The 20,151-nt window shown below is 36.8% G+C and overlaps 1 long non-coding RNA gene and 2 pseudogenes across 2 annotated transcripts; all 3 read left to right on the top strand.

The window, feature by feature from the left end:
- The first annotated feature begins 6,114 nt into the window (after window positions 1–6,114).
- LOC106667479 lies at window positions 6,115–7,038 on the top strand (annotated as a pseudogene).
- A 9,344-nt stretch (window positions 7,039–16,382) lies between these two features.
- Window positions 16,383–16,895, top strand: LOC106667478 (annotated as a pseudogene).
- LOC106667620 lies at window positions 16,894–18,047 on the top strand. Of its 2 annotated transcripts, XR_001340606.2 has the most exons (3): window positions 16,894–17,293; window positions 17,382–17,656; window positions 17,761–18,047. It is a non-coding gene; the product is annotated as an uncharacterized LOC106667620 (long non-coding RNA). The 2 variants fall into 2 exon arrangements; XR_001340605.2 differs by having other exon boundaries at window positions 16,894–17,656.
- Window positions 18,048–20,151: the final 2,104 nt, after the last annotated feature.

Here is a 20,151-nt window from a genome sequence, read left to right as displayed (position 1 = left end):
AAGGTTCGTTTCTGTTTCGGCAAAAAGTATTTCGCAAATTCCATAACGATGATATTTTTGGTTAAAGAGAAAACAAAAATTGGCCTTAACTAGCAGCAACAAACCCTGCATAACCAGTTTACTGATATCTACATCTTCAGGAAATATCAGTATAATAAATGTCTTTCTGGACAGTATGTCTCTATAATGTTTATTCGGATTTAAGGTCATTGCGATATTACTGGAAAGAAAGGAGGTAAAAGGCAGCACATAGTCCCCCGTTAAATGACGTTCCTGAAGATGACTTCATTTCGTTTTTTAAGACCAGGATTTGGACACTATGGTAACTCATAAATGAAAAGAAATTCTGAAAAATTAAGACTAATGTATATTATGAAAGAGCTCAATAAGAAAAGAATAAGTGCTAACTAGACTTAGGGCTCTGTACAATCACCAAGGGTCAGCTAACAGCTGAGGACCTCCCCATGTAACTAATCACCAAAATCTGCTCGATTGTACGATGTTGTACAAAGTATGAACACAATGTATAAACTTTATAGCTATGGCTGATGACGTGAAATGTGGTGGGCGTTGGTGGACGGTGGTCAGTAGGTTGGGATAGCTAGAGGCGTCAGCTAGGTTCGACCTCGTTCTTGAAGGATATGGACGTCCCCAGCTCATGCATGCATGCAGAACCGTAGTTGATTTTTTTAGACTGACACATGGCTTCCTAGCCCGCTGGTCTGCTTTGGAGTCTCCCGAATACTCAGTACTGGTATTTTATAAATTCACTACTTTCGTGGTCCGCTTGACCAATTAATACATGACAATTAATTAAGGTTTTTAGTTGAGATGAAAAAAAGTTAATGGCACGAGAGATGAAAAATGGCAAAAGGAGGGAAAACTCATAAGGTGGGGTTGAGATGGAAGTGTCCGAGTGGATCGAGGTCACCATAGCTCAAGTGCTAGAGCAGCGGCCATGGGTCGTGGGTTCGAATCCCTCTCGTGCCATTAACTTTTTTCATCTCAACTAAAAACCATAATAAATTGTCATATATTTTATAAAGTTGAGGCTGATAAGACCTTTAGTGGTTTTTGCCTAGTTAAAAAAACTTTCATATCGTTACAATATTTTTTTTTAATTTAAAGAAAACCTTATGCTGTTCAAGATTTTAGCACAGTAGCCCCAGGTTGTTCCTTCTTTCACTCCTGCATGCTTGGCAAAGCTGATTTTAACAAAGTTAGGTAGTGATTTTTGTTTAAAATAACAATTAGGACAAACTATTATATGTTTTGGATAATTTTAAGACCAACAAACTACCCAAGAACAATTGGTCAATATCATCTCTATAATTCTTCCTTGTTCTTTATCCTTTACATCTCGCATTTTTCACTATTACATTTTTCTGATCCTGCGGTTTTTATACTTACAAACACTCTGGATCAAGTTATAGTCTTGAAGAAAAAGCAAATTCAGTTGTTACTGTCAAGCTTTCGATCTATTTTAAGCCAGGGCAAAACTATCTTACATATGTTTACAGATTTAAGTTTTTACATCTCAAATTTCCTTGAAGACCGACTCAGTTCTAACATTGCCGAGAAGTTTGTATATTTACGCCTGTAAAACTGCCTGTTAATGCTCTCTCGTCTCTCTATTTTATTGCCAGCCTCTTTCCACTTCAGGGCCTCGTCAGTCAAGCATATAATTAAAAAAAAAAGGTTTGTACATATAATGAAAATATATACGCTAAAAAAACCACTGTAGTTAGCTAGCGTTAATACTGCCTCTATATTGGATATTCCTGGGGGTGATAGGGGGAATGGCCTGCCCATTCGCGCTAATAAATTACATTCACCCAGGTTTGACCACCCCTTTATTTTTATTATCACTACTATTTCAATGTTTTTAATTAGTTAGTTCCTTTGATCTGATTCAGCCGCACTTTTCGATTACTTTGCGATCATGGATTCTATGAGAAACAATCGTGCGAAATCTGTCTCAACTCCAACATCCAACCTTTTCCCACAATATTTCACTATCATTGACTATTCACTGATAAAAGTTTTTTTTCTTCAATAAATAATGTATATCGTTGTGTTTTTATCCGGAGAACCATCTATCAATTGATATAGCACTTGAGTAAAAAAAAAAAAAAAAAAAAAAAAAAACCACATTCAGTTTATCGCGATTACTTTAATATGTTCACAATGTAACTGAACTAATAAAGGTTTTTAGTTGGGATAAAAAATTCAGTGTCACGAGCGGGATTCGAACCCACGACCTTCGGCTAGGTTCAAAAAGGTGGAGGTGAGATGGGAAGTTAGTGTCCGAGTGGATCGAAGTCACGATAGTTCAAGTGGTAGAGTAGCGGCGTATTTAGACGAAGGTCGTGGGTTCGAATCCCGCTCGTGACACTGACTTTTTTCTCTCAACTAAAAACCTTGATTAATTGAATAATATATATTATTTGTTATACCTACAGATGCAGGTACTAATTTCGCACACACAAAAAAATTAGCATTTTTGAAAAAAGTAAAAATACAACGAGAGATAAAGAGATAAATTTCAATAGATAGACAGAGAGAGGATAGATAGAAATATAAAGAGAAAAATTAAGAAGAAAAAGTTCAAGTGGTAGAGTAGCGGCGTATTTAGACGTAGGTCGTGGGTTCGAATCCCGCTCGTGACACTGACTATTTTCTCTCAACTAAAAACCTTAATTAATTGAATAATATATATTATTTGTTGTACCTAAGATGGAGGTACAAATTTCGCACACACAAAAAAATTGGCGTTTTTGAAAAAAGTAAAAACACAAAGAGAGATAAAGAGAGAAACTTCGATAGATAGATAGATAGATAGAGAGAGAGAGGGAGAGAGAGAGAGAGAGAGAGAGAGAGAGAGAGAATAGATAGAAATATAGAGAGAAAAAGTAAGAAGAAAAAGCTCAAGTGGCAGAGTAGCGGCCTATCTAGCCGAAGATCGTGGGTTCGAATCCCACTCGTGACACTCACCCTTTCTATCTCAACTAAAAACCTTAATTAATTGAATAATATATATTATTTATTGTACCTACAGATGCAGGTACAAATTTCGCACACACACAAAAATTGGCGTTTTTGAAAAAAGTAAAAACACAAAGAGAGATAAAGAGAGAAACTTCGATATATAGACAGAGAGGGAATATATAGAAATATAAAGAGAAAAAGTTAGAAGAAAAAGCTCAAGTGGCAGAGTAGCGGCGTATCAAGCCGAAGATCGTGGGTTCGAATCCCGCTCGTGACACTGACTTTTTTATCTCAACTAAAAACTTTCATTAATTGGTCTAGCGGACCACGAAAACAAGTGAATTGAACGAATAAACTTATATATTTTTTTCCGTCTTGGTCCGACACCGGTCGATTTAAGTCCTGTTAAGCCCGCTTAGGATCGAATCGCGTGGCTTCGCCTCTTAAGAAGAAAACCATGGCCTTCTCCGATTACCCCATTCCATCTTTTCATGTAAGTAAATAGGTAAATCTTTTCCCTCAAAAGACAAAATGCCGTTTTTACTCCAACCTGTACTTCCTCAAACGGCAGGCATTTATGTAACGTTCATCTTTATGCTCAATTTTTAATGCCATGTTACTTTTGTTTAAACAATCATTTTCCTTTTAAATAAAAGAGAAGGGAACAAAAACCCGATCCTTATCTGCATTGCATGACCAACCTACTTTCCTGTTAATTTTAATTGTTATATAATTGTATCAAATGTAACAAAGAGTTGATGAAACGATGAAGTTTCCTGTTTCGCCATGTGTTATAATTTATTAGCCATTTGTCTGACTAGATTTTCCACTTTTTCTTTTTTCTAAACGGTTTTACACTTTAATTCAGGCAAAATTAAAAGACACAGCCGCGATGTTTTTTTGTAAGTATGTTGGAAAAACCTGATTTCAAGGGTTACGTCGAGGAAAAATCTAGAGATTAGGTAAAAAACGACTTCGCGCGTTCCTAGGTTTGTTTTTCAAACGAGGAGATTTGATTTTACGCAAGCGTGGAGAACGTGAGTCTTGGGAGAAAATGGAAACGGTTAACGGTTAAAAAATGACCCAAAACGAAATAGATCGTTAGGAGAGACGATATTTGGCCAAATTCCACCATATGTATCTTTTCACGAATCAATTCACCCAGTTTTTCTCACCCTCATATCTCTATTTCATCTTACCATGGGGTTTTGAAGTTTGAAATATAAATTAAGCTCAGGTCGCTTAGGACATTTTAAAAATTTGAGCCCTTAATATTCAACCTTTTTGAAAGAGAATTTCAAAATTTGCATTTTTGTTCCTGATTGACGCATTGATCATCAAAATTATTTGGTAATTCCCGAATAGCTTGAAACGTGAAATTTGGTACCAATTTAAGTCTTATATTGGAAAAAAGGTAAGAACGTGAAAATTTCAATTTTACCAAAATTAATGCCGCTTCAGTGGGGAAGAGTGTAGTCTCACCGTCAAAATTGAAATGCACTTCCCGTATAGGAAGAACCGTGAAATTTGGTATAAATTTAGGTCTTATAATGTAAAAAAAGGAAAGTATGTGAAAATTGCAATTTTCCCAGATAAATGTCGCTTATGAGGAGGAGTAGTCACACCTCAAAATTAAAAGCTTTTCCCTTATAGGTAGAACCTTGAAATTTGGTACAAAGATAGGTCTTATATTGTAAAAAATGTAAGAATGTGAAGTATGTTCTTATGGCAATGGCATTTAACCACAGTCTGTCTGTCTCTCTCACTCACTCTCTCTCACTCTCTCTCTCTCTCTCTCTCTCTCTCTCTCTCTCTCTCTCTCTCTCTCTCTCTCTTTATAATTTAGTTTCTCATTATAATGCAAGTTTTGTTTAGGAAACGTTCCATTTAGTCATGAAAAACGGCCAGGCTTGTGTTAAGAATATACGGTAAGACGTTAAAAAAAAAATCTGTCGATGACAGGATCCGTCCTGCCGTGTCGTTTGTGTAGGCTCACGGGCAGCGAGCGTCACCGGGAGCAATTACATCGGGGGCCGAACGGAGCAATTAAGGAGCACTGTTTTTAATTGCGCTCACTCTATCACGCCAACTTACAAACAATAAAGTCGAGAGATTTTTATCTCCTTTCCTGTGGGACACCTGCTCCGGTCAGGAATAGCCCACGACCACCTCGTCCTGCCTCGAAAACATACGGGCTGAATTGAACGATTACAAAAAGATTTATCAGTCTGGATCATGCCGTTTCAAAAGGAGAAAAAGGGGAAGAGAGAGACGGAGAGAAAGGGTAAGAAGNTATATATATATATATATAGAGAGAGAGAGAAAGAGAGAGAGAGTGAGAGAGTGAGAGTGACAAACCTTTTTTCGCACTATCGCGAGATGAGGAAAAGGGATAGAATAGAGAGAGGGAGAAAGAAAGAGTTAGACCGTGAAAGTGAAAAGAGAGAAAGAGAATGTGAGAAAGAGAGTTTGAGAGCGAAAAGAGAGAAAGGATAGTATGAAAAAACCGAAAAAAGAAAGCAGAGAGAGAAACCCATATGACGGGAAGAGAAATATTCAGGCAACAAACTACTCAAAATTAATTTATTTAAAAATTAAATATCTGGTATAATAATTTTGTTGTTTTTATTGCAAAGACAAGCTCTTGAGAATTAAATTGTTTAACTGACCGTTTCAAATAAGTTCTCACTTGTTTAGTTTACAGTAAATTCTCGATAAAAAAAATTGTCACAGCAAAATACGGTTTATGGATTAATTACTACCAGTGGGGACTTGAAACCATATGGTATGGAAAATGTTTTCTTTGTACTTCATTTTAATGGCAGGTTGTGGAACTGGTCAGATGTTTACATACATGTATCTGGCTTTTCACGGAAAAATAGAAATAATATTTATGGAGTTAGTAGATAAGTAATGGCGATATTTGGAGAAGGATTAAGTGGTTTAATATAGAATTTTTTATATAAATAGATTTATTTTAATGACTGTGACAAACAAAACAGAAAAGACAGATCACTGCAAAATGTCCATCATGTGACACAACATTTTTTTTTCATCATGTAGTTCAAGTGAGTACACTGTTCTTAATGAACAATTTTTGGACAAATTGGACACAAATGATTTCCAATGGCACAGGGTCGACACGTTCTGTTAGGCGGTGGTACCGGCTTCATCGGTAGGGGGATCAATTTTCTTCTTAAAAGCAAAGGTTATCGAGTGACATTGGTGTCGAACAAAGAAGGACCAGGTCGGATAACATGGTTGGACGTATGCTCAGCGGGGATCCCGAAAGACGTCGACGCTGTGATAAACGTCGCCGGGCAAAACATCCTAAACTGGAGGCGTAAATGGACGCCGGAGTACAAAAATGAAATCTGGAAGAGCAGGATCACCACCAACCTCACGCTGTCCCATGCGATTTTCAACGCGAAGAAAAAACCCAAGGTGTTCGTCACCATCTCGGGGGTCGGCATCTACAAGCCTGACGATATTGTCTGCTACGACGAATTTTCCCCGATCGGCCCCAGTTTCGATTTTATGAGCAGTCTTTCCAAGGAATGGGAAAAAGCGGCGAAACTCCCTTCCTCTACAGACGTCCGCGATGTCACGATCAGATCCGGGACGGTCATCGGTAGGAACGGAGGCATCGTCGGCATGCTCAAGCTGCCCTTTTTCCTCGGCCTGGGCGGTCCCCTGGGCACGGGGAATCAGCACTTCCCGTGGATACATTTGAAAGATCTGTGCAGGTTGTTCGTCGAAGCCATCGAGAACGACATCACCGGGGTCGTCAACGCGGTCGCCCCCCAGTCGATAACCAACAAGGAATTCGCCAAAGCTCTCGCCGATGCCATGGACCGCCCGGGAAAAATCGGCCTGCCAAGCTTTGTCCTCGAAAGTTGTTTTGGGAAAGAACGGGCCAAGATACTGACCCAAGGGCAGAACGTTTTGTCTTCCAGGGCTAAAGAGCTAGGGTTCGAGTTCGAGTACCCTACCATTCAAAGTGCCACAGAGAATGCATCGAAAGTTTCTCGCAAAAATAAGCCGTTCTAAACAGTGTCTATTAAAAAATTGTTCATCCGAGAGAAATGTTTTTTTACCCCGAAGCTCTAACGATGACTATAAAGTTTACAAATTGACTATGACATTTGCCTGGCTAATAGCCATTTACTGACGCTCCCTTTTTTTGCCTCATGTCTTTTTTTAAGTATGTTAACTGAAATTTCAATTTCATTCATACAGGTAAATTTAGTTCATGCAAGTGCATCTACATCTGAATATTTTAAATGATCGATGTTAGTGCTTTAGATTGTTCATATTAGCAGGATTGACGCTTGGAATTTTTATTGGTTAATCGGTCAATAATGATAATAAACTATTTGGTTTATGAATGTTTAAATTTAAAACCTTGGGCGAACCGTGATGTTTAAGTTTGAAACATATGATGTAAAGTTAACTTCCAGAACAATTTTGAAAACGACTTATCAGTCAGAAGTATCTATTTTTTTGTGTGCTTGTTGGGTTTGTTTGTTTAATTATCATTTTTTCTGTTTTAGCAGTTATGTAGAGTATTTTTTTAAATGTATTATATCATAAAATCTGGCATAGTGATTGTCGGTCTGTCCGGTGTTATATGTCAACTATTATTTTTCAAAATATTCTTTTTTATTCGTTTCTTAGTTATTCCTCTCACTCTCCTTGCTCTCTCTCTCAATGTTTTAACTTTTTTTTAACCACAATCTCTTTCTCACTATCTCACCATCGTTCTCTTAATATTTCTTTCTCTCTTTACTAATCTCTCCCTCACATTCTCTCGCTCTTTTTGTTAGCCTCTGTCTGTCTGTCCCTCTCTCTCACTCTCTCCGTAAATATTTTTCATTATTAACCACACTCTCTTTCTCACTATCTCACCATCGTTCTCTTAATATTTCTCTCTCTCTCTCTCTCTCTCTTCTCCTAGTTTCTCTCTCACACATTTTCTCTCTCTCTTTCTCTCCCTCTCTTCGTATATATTTTTTATTCTTAACTACACCCTCTTTCCCACCATCCTTCTGTTAATATTTCTTTCTATATTTCCTAGTCTCTCCCTCACATTCTCTCGCTCTTTTTGTTGGTCTTTGTCTGTCAGTCTGTCTCTCTCTCTCTCTCTCTTTCTTCGTAAATATTTTTTATTCTTAACCGCACTTTCTTTATCACTATCTCACCATCGTTCTCTTAATATTTCTCTCTCTTTCTCATGTCCTATATCCTTATCTATAGTACGTATATATGTAAGTTATCTGTCAATGTATTTATTTATCCTTTTCTCACTCGGTCTTTTATTTTTATACTTAATTTGTCTGATTTTCGTACAGAGTGAGTGAGCTAATTTTTTAAATGTATTATATCTTAAAAACTAACACACTGACTCTGTCCATCTACAATTAATATTCAAAAATATTCTTCTTTCTTCGTCCCTAGATGGCTTCTCTCTCTCTTGCCCTCTGCTTAAGTCAACAAATTAAAAAACACCCAAACTTGAAATTACTTCTTCACCGTTCACATTTGGACGGGGTTTATAGATTCCACTTTTTCTCTCTTTGTTTTACTTTCTCACTTTTCGTAGTATCATCGTTATTTTCTCTCTTTGAAACTTTCCTTTCACTATCCATTTATCTCTTTCTTTGTCGTTATAGTGTTCTCTTCCCTTTCCTTAATCTCTCTAGTCTTTAGATGTTAAAATGGCCTTAAACCAAATCTTATGTAACTGATAAATGAAAAGTTCATCATCATCAACATATCTTTTTTTCTCAGTCTCTGTTTCAATCTCTCTGTTTCTCTTTCAGTCTTCCAAAATATTTCTCGATTCTCAATTACTGCCTCTTTCCCATTATCGCTTTTCCAATGTTTCTCTCTCTCTCTCTCTCTCTGTTTGTATACCTTTCTTTTTATTTCAGTCTCATTTGCGTTATCCACTAGTACCTTTCCCACTATCGTTCACTTATTATTTATCTTTTTTTCCTAGTCCTTCTTTCATTCGCTCTTTTTCTCTCTTTCAGTCTTTTTCTTTCTTCCAGTTTATCTTTCCCTGATTTTCTCTTCTTTTTGCACTCCCTAAATCTTTCTCGTTCTCAATCACTCACTCTTTTCCAAAATCATCCTCTCATCATTTCTCTCTCTCTCTTCTTCTAGTTTTTATTCCTACCTATATATTTTCATCTCTTTCTCTCTCTCTCTCTCTCTCTCTCTCTCTCTCTCCTCTTATTCTCCCTCTCTCATTCTTTTTTTCTTTACGAAAATATTTCTCGTTTCAAATATTCCATTTTTTCCCTATTATCCTTTTCTTATTATTTATTTCTCTTTCCTAATCTCTCTCTTTTTTCTTTCTCTCTCTCTCTTTCCCTCGGCCCTCAAATACTTTTTTTCATGTGCGTGAGCTCGTTAAGGTAAACGAGTGGGAACGTTAGTAGAACCATTCGATAGGGGTGAGTTTGATGCATTGTTCGTGGATTCTCTACATGGTCGACTAGAAAAAAATCATTCTTCTCTCAATCACAATCCATAGAAATTCCTCTTTCGTACACTAGTATAAATTAAATTGGGTCAATTATTGTTTTAATGGAAGGTTGAGTTTTAATTTCATATACGATTTACAAGCTTCGTAAGGTAAAATTATGTGGGAAATGCCAAGTTACACCACGTGGAAGAAAGACTATTTGTTCTCTGTTAAATTGCCAGAATATAATGTCACGTAATTAATAATAAAACCTGGCACTTGGTGCGGTGAAGGTTTTCAACATTAAATTGAAAAAAAAAAAGAAAAGCACAAGGAATCTTCTTAATTAGAACGAGCCGGGCGATTTACAGCCCGGCAATAATTAAGCCAGTATTCGAGAATGTTACACAAGGAATTAGAAAATTCATATTCATATATAATCCCTGTTACGGGCTGTAAATTATAATTTGCTTAAGTTTGTGCACGTATCGGAGTGCATAATTGGAAGAAGGTGTATTGCACCGGGGGAAGATCTCACCCTCTCCTGGAAGGATCTTAAGAAAACAGCTCACGTCCATGATTTAATTTATTTCTCGCTAATTATCACTGTTAACGCGTTATAAAACAAACAGTAAAACTATAATAAGTAAAGTAATATAATTTTTTAGCACAAAACAACAAACGAACGAAAAAAACCCTCACGGCAGTAGGGACTGAGCAGTAGATTTCGTTTTTTTACGGAATCAATCCAGAGGTGCTAAAAATTTGCTAAATAAAATTTAACTAAATTTTAATACTAAACGTATCGTCAGCGTGTCTCAGCTCCTCACAGGAATGATGATGGAACTTGGATCGTTTTCGATAAGCAAAAGTCCGAAGCATTTGCGAAACATCTCTCTGAGGTATGCAAACCTCCTAACCAAGAACGGATCCAGGTCGGCGATCGGGGGGGGGGGGTAAAAATTTTCAATTTTTTTAAGGCACAGAAGACCTAAAAACGTGCAAATCGAGAGAAAACTCTGCACATCGTTTCTAAGCCCAACGCAATTCTTTCTCCTCCATCAAAGGGAAAAACTGAAAAAAATAACTTTATTTAAAAGTTTCAATAATTAAATTTCAAAAAAGAACATATTTTTCATATAATTATTCAGAAATCGTGAGATGCGGTCTGGTGAGATGTAGGTTTCAGAAAAAAATTTTCTTTATTGTGCCAACGTTTCGAATTTTATTGAGATCATCATCAGAGACTGGGATTTGGCCACTGGCACTCTCAACACGACACGCAAGAATGGCACACTGGAAAACAAACACATTGAGTGAGTAGAAATACTTTGATTGAATGTAAAAAATAATAAAAAATAAATATTTATTTGCATTGTATAAATTCACTTTTTTCCACATCATGTATTTGTTAAATTTAAACAATGTTTGTAAATCTCAGGCGCTGAAGATGATCTCAATAAAGATCGAAACGTTGGCACGATAAAGAAAATGTTTTTCTGAAACCTACATCACACCAGACCGCATCTCACGATTTCTGAATAATTATCGACAAACGGTCACTAATCACCACACATTTTTCATACACTTCCAAAATGTTTTTCCGTCATAGACTGTAATATAAATGTTTTTAGTCACCAACAATAACGAATATAAAAAATTAATCAACTACTTAAAAGTTATCACATCTAGAGATCGAATAAGAAGATTAGAGGGAGAAATCAGAAAACAATCAGAAGGACATGTCTAATAACAAAAAATCGTAGTCCGCAATATAATTTTTTAGCAAAGATAAACAAACAAAAAACAACCCTCACGGCAGTAAGGTCTGAGAGGTAGATTTCTTTGTTTTTGCGGAATCAATCAGAGGTGCTAAAAATTTGCTAAAATTTTTTTAAAATTATAGAATAATGTGAAAACCATGGGTATATATTATTATTTATTTTTTCAAATTAATTACTGTTTTTAGTTGAGATAAAAAAGGCAGTGTCACGAGCAGGATTCGAACCTTCGGCTATGTACGCCGCTACTCTACCACTTGAGCTATCGTGACTTCGATCCGCTCGGACATCAACTTCCTATCTCAACCCCACCTTATGAGTCTTCCCTCCTTTTGCCATTTTTCAAATGTCGTGTAATCGGTTTGGATTCTCGACGACAATTGAATGAAATGGCGNTTAGTTATCGTGACTTCGATCCGCTCGGACACTAATTTCCCATCTCAACCCCACCTTTTGAATTTTCCATCATATTACACGACATTTGAAAAATGGCAAAAAGGAGGGAAAAATCAAAAGGTGGGGTTGAGATGGGAAGTTAGTGTCCGAGTGGATCGAAGTTAAGATAGCTCAAATGGTAGAGCAGCAGCGTATCTAGCCGAAGGTCGTGGGTTCGAATCACACTCGCGACACTGATTTTTTTATCTCAATTAAAAACTATAATTTATTAATTATACAAATATGCATATTCATTCCATATAAAAAAATGACTGAATTAATTTGCCAAATATCTGTTCGAACAGAAGCTATAAATTAAGAAATATCCAATCAGATTTTCTTAAACTGTAGGACTTAAAATATTTATGTGTCAATATGCATTTCGGGTCTAATCCTTGTTGGTCAAATGTGAGAAGCCTCTCTTACATGGTACGCTTTTTTTATTATTATGCAGGGAGGTCCAGCATAAATCCAAAATAATTGGATTATAGTACATCCCAAATAGATAAAAATGCAACTACCCGGACTTTTCGATCCGGTCGGAAGATTCGAATTTTTACGTGTTTTTTCGAAAAATCCCTACCTTAAGTCATAAATTGGCATTTTTTATGATATAGAGCGTCTGTTATGTACGATAAGGATAGATAATAAGGGAGTCCGATTTTTCGAGAAAATATTACCTGCAAAACTTCCCGTTGAACGAATGAGAAAACGATTTTGAATGTTTGTTGTCTTTTTTTTAAGTATTTTATTTAATAAAAAAAGAGGTTTGATTTAATAATCTTATATAATTCATTCCTTTTTTAAATATTCCATCATCAACAATGCTGTTTAAAATTTTCGAAATTGCACAGTTCACTCCTCTTCTGAATGTGTTAAATTTACAAGTTTGAACCACTTTTTTTTTTAACATTCCATGTTGATTTTACCGTTGAAGGGTTGAGTTTTTGAAACTTCGAGCAAACTACAAGAAAGGTTATTATCAACAATTTTTCATGATGTTTGGCACCCCTACAAAAACAGTTATTTGTAGAAATTTATCGAATGATTCTCCATTTTAAAATTGTTCATATTGTGTTGAATTCATAAACATACATCGCCATTGGATAAGCTTAAAAATAGCTCCTTCTTAAAGGAAATTTTATACAAAATTCAAAAATGTTATTATAAATTGGAACTGATGTTATAGATCTTGAAACAATGACAATTTATGGTTTAAGGTGGGGATTTTTCGAAAAAAAGGAAAATTGGATGACCGGATTGGTTGCATTTTTTATCCGTTCTCTATTTAGCATGTACTACAGCCCAATTTTTTGGGGTATATGCTGGACCACCCTGTATATTATAAAATCGAAAATATACTATAATTATACAGAGTGAATGGCAATAAGTGTCGAAAATTTCAGGTGTTTCTACTCACCATGTACAACAAAAACTTCCTATAAATCCCTGTCCAAATCGCAACTGTATTTTTGAAACAAATCTCTAACTCTCCCTGCTTATAACCCTAAGATATGTTTTCTCGTACCTTCGGCTATATACGCCGCTACTCTACCACTTGACTTATCGTGACTTCGATCCGCTCGGACACTAACTTCCCATCTCAACCCCACCTTTTGAATTTTCCATCATATTACACGACATTTGAAAAATGGCAAAAAGGAGGGAAAAATCAAAAGGTGGGGTTGAGATGGGAAGTTAGTGTCCGAGTGGATCGAAGTTAAGATAGCTCAAATGGTAGGGCAGTGGTGTATCTAGCCGAAGGTCGTGGGTTCGAATCCCGCTCGTGACATTGGCTTTTTTACCTCAACTAAAAACCTTATTTAATTGAAAGATATTAATTGGTCAAGAGGACCACGAAAACTAGTGAATCTAAAACAAAGTTTATCTGTCCGTCTTTTGTTTTCCTTAGCAATTTACATTTTTTTACTTTTTTAGAGACTCAATTATTAAACGTTAAAAACCGTGAAACTTTGATTAATATGTAAAAATATACAAATCGAGTTATATTACAAGTGGGTGGAATTTTTCGCCTGTCGGTGTATTTCAGACGTTTTCACACAAATACGATTACTCCATCCCCATAATTACCACTTAAGCGACTGAAAAGAATATGGATAGGAGACTTATTAAATTATTAATATAATTTTATTAATCCAGAGCGGCTACCTATGGGAGCTTTCTCTTTAAAGCCAGTAATGCCACAATCATAAATTGAAATCCAATATGCTGGTTGCGTATAATACATGTACAGTTTTTAAATGAAAATAAATGAAGTAAAAAAAGTAAAGGAATATGTCTTATCTTTTAATTATGCTTGTAGTAACATACAAGTAATGTTAATTGTTTATCATGCTGATTGACCATTTAGAATAACTGGAACTTCCAAATTTGTTCTTTTGAATGGTACAACGGTTGAAGACGATTATGACGATGGACTACGTGATAGTGAACATCTGAGAGAATCTTTGGTAAAAGAGGTAGTTTGGGAATAAGAGGAGACGCTCAGGTGTGACACGGTCATCGAGAATGATCATCATCTTCTTGATCGTCGGCCGGTTGAGGAATGCGATGGGATGGGAGGAGCCGGCTAATGAATCGAGAACGATCCCATCCGGCAAACTACACATTACAAACCCCAGGAGGAGCGGCTTATGAAACGATCGTGATCTCATTTCCTTCGGGAACGACGCCGCCATCTTGAACGATCTTTCAAAATGCCGGGGTTGTCATTTTGGGCGTAATTATCGCGAGGGGGCTGTTCGTCGAGTTCGTGCGGAGTAAATGGAGAGTTAATCACCGCGAGCCGGGATTGCTCATTTAATAGCTTCGGAAGAGAGGTATTATTGGTTTTAATGACCCGTCTTTTCCTAAGAGTGTATGGGAACTGCAAGGGGCCTTCAATTACTCTGGGAATAGTCCGGGGCACGTATCTGCCACTAGGACCACCTCCTCGGCTGCATAATCTATGTTATTTACCATCCTGGGTTTTTATTGGCCGTGTGGCTAACTGAAACAGACTGTATCAAATATTTCCACTCATGAGAATAAAGGCAAGGGAGAAAAAAGAACAGAAAAATTAGAGCTTAATGCGGTTTTACGGTATGCGAGCTCGCCCCCTTATTGGATTAGACGAGCTTATAAGCTCTCTTTAAACTCTGCTATTTCCTTTCGGTTTCAACCGATTTTCGGTCCACCGCAACGTTGCATGATTGGACGAACAGGATGTATCAACGCTCACCGCAGATAACAGGCCTGCGACAAAATATAGCCATATCTAATTGCGACACATTTGCTTCCTTCTCTCCTCAACCAACATTGCAGTTGATGATTGCGGATTAAAAAAAAAAAAAACTTTTTCTTCAAATCTCTGTATGTAATCTCTCCCTCTCTCGCAAGAAAAAATTGACATGGAGAGTGAAACAATGAAAAATGATAAAGGAGGGAGAAATAGAGAAACTCAGTTAGAAACAGTCAATCTGAATGGACAGAGAAAATTGAACGGTAAGATATACTACTCTAGGGAGAAACACAAGAACTAAGACGTAGAGAGAGGGAGAGAGAGAGAGAGAGAGAGAGAGAGAGAGAGAGAGAGAGAGAGAGAAAGAGAAAGACAGACAGAGACTAGCAAAAAGAGCGAGAGAATGTGAGAGGGAGACAAGGAAAGAAAGAGAAATATTAAGAGAACGAAGGTGAGAAAGAGGGTGTGGTTAAGAATAAAAAATATTTACGAAGAGTGAGAGAAATATTAAGAGAACGATGGTGAGATAGTGAGAAAGAGAGTGTGGTTAAGAATAAAAATATTTACGAAGAAAGAGAGAGAGAGAGAGAGAGAGAGAGAGACAGAGAGAGAGACAGAGAGAGAGAGAGAGAGAGAGAGACAGACGGACAGATAGAGGCTAGCAAAAAGAGCGAGAAAATGTGAGAGAGAGACTACAGACGAGAGAGAAATATTAAAAGAGAAGTGAGCAAGAAAAATTTAGGATAAGAGCAAACAAGAGAGAAAGAGAGAGAGAGAGAAAGAAACACGTTGAGAAGTAGTGGGGAAAAAGAAATAGGATACAGTGAAAAAACAGCGAGGAGGATGAAAAACTAAAGAAGTTAGCCACGCAGTGATAGGGAGGTAGAGAAAAGATACACAAATATTTGGGTTGTAATCGGACAGAAAACATCAAAAAATTAATCCATTAAAAATAAAAATTTATAATATAATAATTTTTAAAAATTTGGTTATCAAACCATTTTTTCTGCAAAAACGTTATGTTCAGAGTTAAGTTCTCAGAGGTTTTTGGACAGTAAATTATTAGTAGAAAATAATTTACAAAACAATAGTGGCTATGGAATATCCTCGAGGGTTTGTTAATTCATTCAGCCTAGTGAGAGCTTGGAAACATCTGGTTTGGAATCTTTTGCCTGATTTTAATGCGGGTATTGGAACTGTTCAGACGATGTTTACATGCGTTTATGGATTTTAACAGAAAAATGGAAATAATATTTAAAGAGTCAGTCAGATATTTTCGCAATTTTAAGATATTTTTTAAAATATAAAAATGGATTTATTTTAATGATTGGGACAAATGTGAGAGAACAGACTGTTAGATCATTATAAAATGTCTACCATATGACACAACATTTTTTTCACCATGTAATTCCAAGTTTAAGTCTATACACTTAGTACAAAAAAAAAAATTAAATGGTGGTTTGCAATGGCACAGGGTGGTCACGTTCTGTTGAGCGATGGTACCGGCTTCATTGGTACGGGGATCCATTTTCTTTTTAAAAGCAAATGTTATCGAGTGACATTGGTGTCGAACAAAGAAGGACCAGGTCGGATAACATGGTTGGACGTAAGCTCAGCAGGGATCCCGGAAGACGTCGACGCTGTGATAAACGATAACTGGAGGTGCAAATGGACGCCGGAGTACAAAGATGAAATCTGGAAGAGCAGGATCACCACCAACCTCACGCTGTCCCATGCGATTTTCAACGGGAAGAAAAAACCCAAGGTGTTCGTCACCATCTCGGGGGTCGGCATCTACAAGCCTGACGATATTGTCTGCTACGACGAATTTTCCCCGATCGGCCCCAGTTTCGATTTTATGAGCAGTCTTTCCAAGGAATGGGAAAAAGCGGCGAAACTCCCTTCCTCTACAGACGTCCGCGATGTCACGATCAGATCCGGGACGGTCATCGGTAGGAACGGAGGCATCNCACAGTAAAGATCGTAATGGGGTGGTCATATAGTCAGACGTATAGATATACTATATAAGCTGCAGTGATGTGATAGCGACAGGGGGTTGATGGAGAAAAATTTATTACTCAGGAGGAAATACGAAGGCTAAATAAAGTAGAAATTAGAGGAGCACATTTTTTAGTCTTTTTACCTGGAACGGTATATATTGTGATCAAAAATCGCCTTGCGAACTTTTATGAAATTGTTAAGATTCTTGATATTTTTTGTAAAAATAAAAATGACATTTTATTCACATTCCCCTTATTTTGAAACCATAAGGAGTTTATCAAATTATTTCCAAAAAGAAGACTGCTCACAAAATATTTTACAAAATTTTTACCTGGGAGAACAGTCCGAACTAAAAATTTCGTGTTATTAATTCAGGTACATAATATTCAATTAGGTTCTTTAGATCATAAAAAATATTTCTGGTCTTTCATAAATAATAAGGATCGCTACAATTCCCTTCCAGTTTTTATGCATCATGAAAAGAGAGATCTTCAGATATCGTCAATATTTTCAAGGATAATTTTATCACTCTACCTCCAACAATGATTATAGCGGACCTCCAATAATTTTTAATATGGACCTGAGTGGTATTAATATTAGTGCGGCTTTAGTGGGAAAAAATTAAATGCTCTAAAATCTAATGGTAATGTGGGTCCAGATGGCATTCTGGAAATTTTTTTGAAGCAGGTCATCCGCTGAGTATACCAATATAGTTCAATGGCATCTGGTATTTTCCTCGTAAGTAGTTATATAAAGGTATTCATTCTGTTGTTGTTCGTATTGTCTCAGGTGTTCCTCACCATAAAATTTTTAATTTTGCTCTCCTTCAACGATGTTTCTAGGGTCTTACGACTAGCCATTTAGCGCTGCTTGCTGACGATTTAAAACTATTTAACGACGTGAATTGTGGGAGTGATTGTATTCTTCTTCAAGAGGTCCTGGCTGCATTTGCGAACTGGTGCCGATTAAATAAATAAGACATTAAGGATGAAGATTGTAGACCTATCCGCAAGCATACGGCTAGGGTAGTCCGACACCGACGAAGTATCGATACCACACAAATATCGGATCAAAAGTACCCATGCTTTGGCTTATTTTATCGTCAGTAAACTACCGTTGTCAGCCTTAACACAATCGCTTATTACTATTATTAATTGAAAAAAAAAGGACTAAATGCTTATTTAAAAAATATACTAACCCCCAAGAGGTTCAGCATTGAATTCATGAATTTTATTTACATCTACAAAGAACAATACATGTCTATAATTAAATTAAATACTAATACTAATAAAAACTGTACTAATAAATAAATGAATGAACCTACAGATGAACGAAAAATCATGGAATAACTAGAAAGTACAAAGGAACAGTAATACCCCGCGCAAGTGCCCTTTATGCACATGCTCGATGTGCAACATAATAGAGGCGTGTCATGACTTGGCTGCATACTGAGAGAGCGTAGGTATGCCGGCGGATTTGAGAATAGTTCTCGTAGAGAGTTTCAGGGTCCCCTGTTCCGCTTTTTAGGGGAATTCGGATTTTTTAAATTATATGTAGCCGTCGAAATGTGTTTTGTATGAATGAGTGTATTTATTAGAGTGAATGGGGAGGGGCTCATAGCGGATTATTTATAAAAGTAACCCATCGATCCCACTTATATTAGTTTGTTATTCTGTGTAGGTCGAAGGAGGAATAATTGAGTACTCCATCTACCGAATGGAATGAACGCAATGTACATAGGTGTGAATGTATTTATTTCTGTGAATGCGTATTGAATGTGTGTTGTTTTATTTCGCTCGGGGCTGAAATGACCAAGCTGTCATATACCCATTAAGAAAACTGGTAAAACAGACAAATTGGAACACAAATGGAGTACACCCATAAATAAAAAGAAACCCAGCCACCATTTAATTAACACATATAAAAATATAGAGGAATGATAAAGGTCATATGAGAAAAGAGAAAAGTAGCAGATAGTGAGATTTCTAGGTTTTAATGTTTCTAAACGTTATTGTTAGACTTTTTACGTAAGGTTTTGGATGAAATGGAAAAGTTAGTGTCACGAGGCGGATTCGAACCCACGAAACCATAAGGTCGNAATCCCGTGAAAAACTAAGGTCGTGGGTTCGAATCCCGCGAAACCCTAAGGTCTTGGGTTCGAATCCCGCGAAACCCTAATTTCGTGGGTTCGAATCCTGCTCGTGACACTAACTTTTCCATTTCATCCAAAACAAAAAAATTAATTAACTGAAAGATGTAAATCGGTCAACCAGACCACTTAATATAATGGTGTTATTATCAGAAAAGTAAAAGAAACCTCAAGAACGGTTATCTCATTTCCATATTGAAAAAACTGTGCTTATACAGGGTATTGACGAAACAACAACAATTGACAGTAAGCAAAGATATTGTTCTTAAAAACTCCGACTTTCTCGATTAGTCCTTCAGATGCCACCGTCCATTCATAAGGTAATTTTTCCTTTTTAACCACATACTCTTTATTTTCTAATAAGTGACCTAATAGGGCAGTTGGACGCTCGGGGAAAAAAATCCGGATTATAGACATCGAAGAAACATTATAGGAGAAATGATAAGTCAATTGCTAAATTGTCTAATATTTTCGAATAATCCGATAGCAAAGGTTTTCAGTTCTTTATTAATAGGAACCACGGACATTGCAAGTGCATTACAAACACTTACGGGTTCTGTAAGAGCAAAAGGGCCGGGACAAAGGGCCCCGCAGGGAGGCGTTTTAGCTTCGCCTAGGCCCTTTGTCGAGGCCGATGCCGGAATCCTAATGGTGACTTAATGCTCCTGTTTTAATTGTTGTAAACTTCCTCTTGTCTTTGGGAGACACGTCACCTTGATTACTGCGCTAATTACTCGTGACAAATTATTCTCGTATTAGTGGGCCTACAGGGGCGATTAGCACAATCCTGGAGAACGGTGAGCCGAAGATTTTCGTCTTTAAACACTTCCGCTTAAAACTTGGGGAATAACGACCTGGTTATATACAATAACTGCATCGTACAATAATTTTTATTTGCACGTGCTTAGATTTCATTCTGTGAGATTGCTGGTTGGCATTTTTTCCAGTCAATTCTACCACATTTGCCCAATTATGCAGCGAGAATAGACGGATCAACGATCATCAAACAACACGGAACAACAGGTATGACGTGATGAAAATATTTTTGAATCATCGGACGAAATTTCAAAGCAATCCGGCATGA

The sequence above is a fragment of the Cimex lectularius genome, unplaced genomic scaffold (genome assembly GCF_000648675.2).
Source record: "Cimex lectularius strain Harlan isolate CLEC.00 unplaced genomic scaffold, Clec_2.1 scaffold74, whole genome shotgun sequence".
Lineage (NCBI taxonomy): Eukaryota > Metazoa > Arthropoda > Insecta > Hemiptera > Cimicidae > Cimex > Cimex lectularius.
Note: the sequence above shows the minus strand (reverse complement) of the source record. Positions and strands in the feature narration are given on the sequence as shown.